This window comes from Cololabis saira, chromosome 23, assembly GCF_033807715.1.
Source record: "Cololabis saira isolate AMF1-May2022 chromosome 23, fColSai1.1, whole genome shotgun sequence".
Taxonomy (NCBI): Eukaryota; Metazoa; Chordata; class Actinopteri; order Beloniformes; family Belonidae; genus Cololabis; species Cololabis saira.
Window position 1 is genome coordinate 31,765,391 of NC_084609.1, and position 7,163 is coordinate 31,772,553.

At 41.4% G+C, this 7,163-nt stretch overlaps 1 non-coding gene across 1 annotated transcript; it reads left to right on the top strand.

Moving 5' to 3' along the window:
- Positions 1-2,922: 2,922 nt before the first annotated feature.
- On the top strand, positions 2,923-3,004 carry trnas-gcu (transfer RNA serine (anticodon GCU)). Its single transcript has one exon. It is a non-coding gene; the product is annotated as a tRNA-Ser (tRNA).
- Positions 3,005-7,163: the final 4,159 nt, after the last annotated feature.

Consider the following 7,163-nt stretch of genomic DNA (forward strand, 5'->3'; position numbering starts at 1 on the left):
TCCACAAAGCCATGTACAAGTTAAAATTTTTATTGGCCAAAGCTGATCAGAATCTTTTATGCAGAGGACATATTTCTGCCAGCCTTGAGACACCTAAGCATTTCCTGCAGAAGTCTAGGAGGCAGCTTGGAAGACCTTTTTCTGCTGCACAGAACCATGGTCGTCAGAAGCATGCTCTGTCAAGTAGTGGACGGCCTGTGAGTAGTCTTTGCCCTTCTCATGGTGCTGGCTGAAGGTAGTCTGTGTGCCAGGAGGGTACAGGCCATACAGGAGTTTGAAGTCAAAGTCTGGATTGGGGGAAGCCGAGAAACCACCCACACCAAACTGGGGAACCACCACACTTGTGAATCCCTGCTGCCCTTGGCCCAGTTGGTCAGCTGGATAGCCAAATTCTTCCGTCTGCCGCTGGAAGTTGCCAAGTTCAGCTTCCCTCATAACACTGGCAGCTTCTCCTGCCTGGAAGCTCGGTTCAGGTGGTGGTAGAGGGTGTGATGGAAGAAAGTCACTGGCATCCATGGTCTGGGCATCATCTGCTGCTTCAGTCAAGCTTCGGGGAGGAACAGCCCACTCGGTTTCTGTGGAGAAACAAGTCAGGATACAGTACCCAACCACAAGACTAGTACGATGCATCAGACTTATTTGGTAGCCAAGACTGACCAGCTCCAGCCGGTCCTGAACCAACAGCTCCTGCTTGAAACGGTACAGAAGAACCAGAGACAACATAGCCAGGCTGAAGGGGCACAAGTGACCCAGTACCGACAGCTCCTGCCTGAAGGGGCACAGCAGTCCCAGTACCGACAGCGCCTGCCTGAAGGGACACAAGTGACCCAGTACCGACAGCGCCAGCCTGAAGGGACACAAGTGACCCAGTACCGACAGCTCCAGCCTGAAGGGGCACAAGTGACCCAGTACCGACAGCTCCAGCCTGAAGGGGCACAAGTGACCCAGTACCAACATAGTATCCCACAGCAGGAGCAGCCGAGTCCAGGCTGCTCCCTACTGGAGTTGTGTAGCCAACAAGCTGAGGGGGGTTAGGGTTTTGGACAAATACTGGTGCAGATACCAGTCTAGGGGCACTGTAGAGTACTGGTGCTGAATGACCTGTGGGTGCTCCCTGGTAGGAGGCAAAGTTGCCACCAGCACCGCTGCCACCACCACTCTGTTGGTGAGATTTTGATCCTGGGGACAGAAAACAGAAGATTTAAGCTGAGTGTGATACAACTACACATGCCATGTCTTCAGCAAACCATAGCCTACCCTTCAAATGCATCCCGCATGACTCCACAATCAACAACACACAGAGGGAAACCCTGAAAAACAAGAACAAAACATCAGAAACTTCTAAAACCGGCTGGAAACAGTTGCTTCCAACCAAGACTGTACCAAACCTCAGGAAGAAGCCTGCAGTCTTCATAATGAAAGTCAGAAGTAAAGGAGTCAGCACAGCTGAGAGTTTTTAAATGTTGCCAGGGAACAGTTCTGACCAACCACAGCTTAACGGGCTAACGACACACAGCTGCTGTGGTCGGACTCCAAGGAACCATTCTTACCTCAGCTGATGCTCCAACTGACTACGTTTACATGGACCACAATACTCCCAACATAATCAGATGGAGGAAAGAGTTGCATTAAGAAATGTATACGTAAATAGCAACATTAAACTAATCAAGTTAGTATTTTCAGTAAGTGATAATCACATTAAGGTAGGTGGGGTATCCCGACCATAAACTATATTTAGATGGACAACAGCAATCAGATTATTGCCTGTAACCAAATTAACGTTGTCCTCATGTTTGTTCTGGGTCTACCATGGCTTTTCAGGAGTTGTCAATAGTGATTCTGGGTCAGATGCCAGTGACCTTCTCCCTTCACCCTCTACCACCGACTGGACCAGGGGCCTCATGTACAAAGAGTGCGTGGATTTCAATGTGAATCTGTGCGTGTAATTCTTGCGTTTTTCAAAACTGTGCGTACGCCCAAATCAATGCACGTTTCTTTGAACATCACAATAAACCTGGATTTGAGCGCACATGCGGGAGCACAACATTCCGCACAACATTGAGTGGTTAAGGTGATGGATTGCTAATCCATTGTGCTCTGCACGCATGGGTTCAAATCCCATCCTCGTCGTGCTTGCTTTTCCTGTTCTTTGAGGTGTTCCTTGGAGTTACTATGCAGTGGTGGTATCCCAGCATGGCCGGATGCTGTCTTTGCTAGAACTAACCTAAGATGCTCAGTAGCATTACCTGTACACTACATTTTGTTTATATAGTAAAGCAAGAATACAGTACAAGCTAGGGGTTTTCCAGAGACCAATCACATGCCCCCCAAACAACTGTCAAATAAACACTGGCAAGGAACAACCCCCCTTTCAGAGAGAAGACCTACCTGCTGAAAAACAGGTGGCTAGAGCAAGAAGAGGAGTGAGATAGAAAAGAAAGGATGAAGAACAGGGAAAGGTGAGACACCGATATGTTGTCAAAGGTAAAACAAGTGCAGATATATTAGTATTAATGAACCATTAACAGGAGAACTAACAGTTCTATGTAAATATGACTGTTACCTGGTTAGTTGTTGGACTACAGAGACCACTATATAAACAGGTGTAGACAGCACACATTGATGTCTAGCTGAACTAAATGTTCGATGACTAGTTTAATGAGGACTAGTTGAATAATGGCTAGTTAAATAAGTAATCATTGAATTGGGACTAGTTGAGTAAGGACTAATTGAATAAAGACGAGTGGAATGAGGGCTAGTTGAGTATGGACTTGTTGAATGAGTTTTAGATGAGCAAGGACGAGTTAAATAAGGGTGAGATGAATGAGGGCTATTTGATAAGGAGTAGTTGAATGATGACGAGTTGAGTAGGCACTAATTGAATTAGCAGTAATTGATTAGGGACTAGGTTAACGAGCACTTGACGAGGTGGCCGAGTGGTTAAGGCGATGGATTGCTAATCCATTGTGCTCTGCACGCATAGGTTCAAATCCCATCCTCGTCGTGCTTGCGTCTCCTGTCCTTTGAGGTGTTCCTTGGAGTTACTATGTTTTGGTGGTATCCCAACATGGCCGGATGCTGCCTGTAAGTGGCTGTGAGTTGTGTTTATTGAGCACTGTCACTTTAAATTTCTCGTGCCTTGTAACTCCCGGGTGCACGCTTCAGGTCGAGCTCAGAGAAAGACGAGACCTCGAAGGAGATATTAGCAAGAAAGACAGCTCATAATAATTTATCTTTAACGTCTTCTCTCCACTGTTAATGAGGGTTTAATTTTGTTTCACTCCACTCATTATTGGTTAACAGTGTTATCGTGTGCCTTTTTGTGCCATTTAGAGATAGAATTATCAGCAATTTTAATTTAAAAGAAGACTGCTTTTGTTTGTGTAGCCAGCAAAGTTCATGGCTAACTAGCTTTTTGCAACAGTAGTGGTGGCAGCTTTCCAAGGATTCCCCTTAGCACCCTTGATCAGCGGAGCGAGGTACGATTCATTTGTATACTGTATATATTGATTTGTATAGTATTTCATATACTCTGTCATTTTGTATTGCCTGCTAATATGCAGTTGTTGTTTATAGTGTGTGCCTGTTGTAGGCTAATTTGCCTGTGTCATTTTGTGTCACAGTTTTCACGGTGTTCGATGTTTTTGGTGCTATGCACAAATCTTCAATAAACTACACCCGTCTGGAAACACTCCAAGCCTGTTCCTTCAAAATCTTGGGTTGCTACACTGCCTTTGCTTCAAATAACCTAAGATGCTCAGTAGCAATACCTGTAAGCTACATTTTGTTTATATAGTAAAGCATCAATACAATACAAGCTAGGTGCTTTCCAGAGACCAATCACATGACCCCAAACAACTGTCAAATAAACACTGGCAAGGAACAACCCCCCTTTCAGAGAGAAGACCTACCTGCTGAAAAACAGGTGGTTAGAGCAAGAAGAGGAGTGAGATAGAAAAGGAAGAATGAAGAACAGGGAAAGGTGAGACACCGATATGTTGTCAAAGGTAAAACAAGTGCAGATATATTAGTATTAATGAACCATTAAGAGGAGAACTAACAGTTCTATGTAAATATGACTGTTACCTGGTTAGTTTTTGGACTACAGAGACCACTATATAAACAGGTGTAGACAGCACACATTGATGTCTAGTTGAACTGCATCATCGATGACTAGTTTAATGAGGACTAGTTGAAAAATGGCTAGTTAAATAAGTAATCGTTGAATTGAGACTAGATGAGTAAGGATTAATTGAATAAAGAAGAGTTGAATGAGGGCTAGTGGAGTATGGACTTGTTGAATGAGTTTTAGATGAGCAAGAACGAGTTAAATAAGGGCGAGATAAATGAGGGCTATTTGATAAGGAGTAGTTGAATGACACTAAGTAGGCACTAATTTAATTAGCAGAAATTGATTAGGGACTAGATTAATGAGCACTTGACGAGGTGGCCGAGTGGTTAAGGCGATGGATTGCTAATCCATTGTGCTCTGCACGCATGGGTTTATGGGCAGAAATATGTGCCATTAGAAACTGAATTTGAATAATTTATATTTGAATTTGAATTGCTCAACTTGAATAATTGCATTAAAAAACTGAATCTAAATCACATAATTTGAATTTGTATTGTTTAATTTGAATCATTGCATTGAAAAAGTGAATCTACATTGAGTTCTCACAATTCAAATTCAGGTTTACTCTGCCAGACATCCGGGTCTTCCAGAGGAAGAGCAATCGAGTGCAGATACAAAGAACTCCTTTTCATGTAGCCTACTATAACCTCTATTTTCTTTCAACGACATAAACGACCAATGGGAGCTAGATATTTCGAAACCTATTGTGTTTTCTGCATTCTGTGTAAAAAGTGTAGATTCATGTCTTGCCGTTTTGTAGAAAGATTTCTGCTGAGGAGTGTGTGAAGATTTGTGGCAACGGGTGAAGAATTGACACAAATAAAAGAATTGAGATTAAAAAAAAAAAAAGAAATACCTGCTGTGAGAAGCAACACAAAACCACAGTTTCACGGTTAAAGGAGTCAGTTTGGGGGACAAATGCAAGAGGTGTTAAACAAATGTTCATCAATGCATATGTTTAAATAACTGTTTAAAACAATGAAATGGTTCTCTCCCAGAACGACGCGGCCTCTGGGGCTTTTCCATTTACTCGGCTCCTCTCCGCTCGTCTCTTCTCTTTTTTAAGGGTTTTCCTCGAGGTGACAGTTCTGGTTATAGTATAATAAAGTTATAGTATAATATACTTTATTTCTGTTCTATGGTGTTTTTTCAATGAGGATTGCAACAGTTCGCCCTCTGGTGGTTATAAATGGTAACTGCACTCCGTGTAAAGTTAGAAGAATTAAATAACAAAAGTACATCCTGTTATTCCTTTCAAAATAAATCGACAATAAACAGTTAAAAAGGCACGACAACAACGAGTCTGTTCGAGAGGAAATTAGTGCAAAAACAATCTTCATCTGTCTTCTGACATTAATTTATGTAATTACAGTCTGTAATTTATGAATAGTTATGTAGCTAAAATGATTTACACACGATAATGTTGTTAAATGGAACAAAACTGTAGTTTCTAGTGTCACCACAAGAGGGCGGTCGTAACACCGTAACACCAGTCATCAAACTGTAGAAAAATAAACAAAAGCTACAAATGTTTTTTATTTTGTTGTATTTCATTTTATTTGTGTTGTTATTAATACTGCTGCCTCAGTAAAGTTGCAGATTGTATAACTGTGTAAACTTTATACAAAATAGTGTTGAAAAGGTGAACACAGGTGGCCGAAAACTAAACTACAGGTTCATTCTGACATTTATAAAGAGAGACTGAGCATTTATAATATAATATAATATATTAGTCGGGGATCCAGTCACTGAAAATTTGAGAGGACCTGTGATGTCATGCTATACTTTTTTTGTGTGTTTTTTCTATTAATTTGGTCATTAAGGTCCACAGAATGAGAGGCCTGCTCTGCTGGAAACATTGCGAAAAAAAGTTATGGCCATTTTTGTATACTGAAGCCTGTATTTTTTGACTGTGTGACGCGAACTAGGTTTATTTTCTTTAAGTGCTCAATAGGTTGGTTAGGCTGTCAATAAATGATTCCCAGATACACAGAACACATATGTGAACAACACCAAGTCAAAAAATACACTCACAAAGCCTTTTCTAATGATTTTTAGTCATTTTTTGTACAAAAAATACAACCGTTTTTTGCATTTTTCCTAATACTTTCATCTTTACTTCAATAGTAATCAACTTTGCCATGGGTTATGACATCAGCCAATGTCTCATTATTGTCAACAATCTTAATAGTCATTCCACAAAAAATATTATTAAAATCAAGCCTATATTAAAGAAACTGTGGTGACTTTATTACCCTTGTGCTCAAAATTCCCAGAGACTTTTTTTGTTGTTGAAAAAAACTGTACCCCCCCAAAAAAACAAATTCAAAACATATATATATTTTTATAGGAAAATAAACAGTTGTGCACAGTAGATTTGTTATGTATTAGTAAAAAAGGAAAAACATTGGCTGAATAAAATAAAGATACGTCTAATATCACAAAATTTAAAATGATCAGGAAAATAAAAACAACTGATTAACTCACTCACTCTCACTGTCTTCGAGCGTGAGTTCAACTCGTGAACATTTGTTCGGGTCCCCAGTGCAGAGACACGCAATAACACACTTGACACCGGCTCTTGCACAGGAGCATCCTCGGGCACACTTGCTTTTCTTACAGTGGCAGTATTTGCTGCGCTTGCAATGTGCAGGTTTTGCATCCTTCAGCATCATTTTTGCCACTAGCTTACCACTGATAAGCTCTCTGCCAAAGTTTGTTGCCACAGGGTAATTTGGCTGAGACATGTGTGCCCTCTTACATATAACCAACTGATGCAGAGCTCTGAGAAGGTGTAATTGGAAGGCATCTTCAGTAGGTGGAAGGCAACGCATGTCTCCTTTGACGTTGCCAAAAAGATGGGCCCGCAGTGCATCCAAGTTACCACTGAAGTCACTCCTGTCATACAGTGAAGCCATGTATCGTCTGGCTGCTATCACAACATCTTCGGTAACATTCAGACTTTCCCCAGAGTCACCGTATTGGCCCAGAGGCAGAAGATCCTTCAGTTGATCAACAGTGGCTTTGTAGG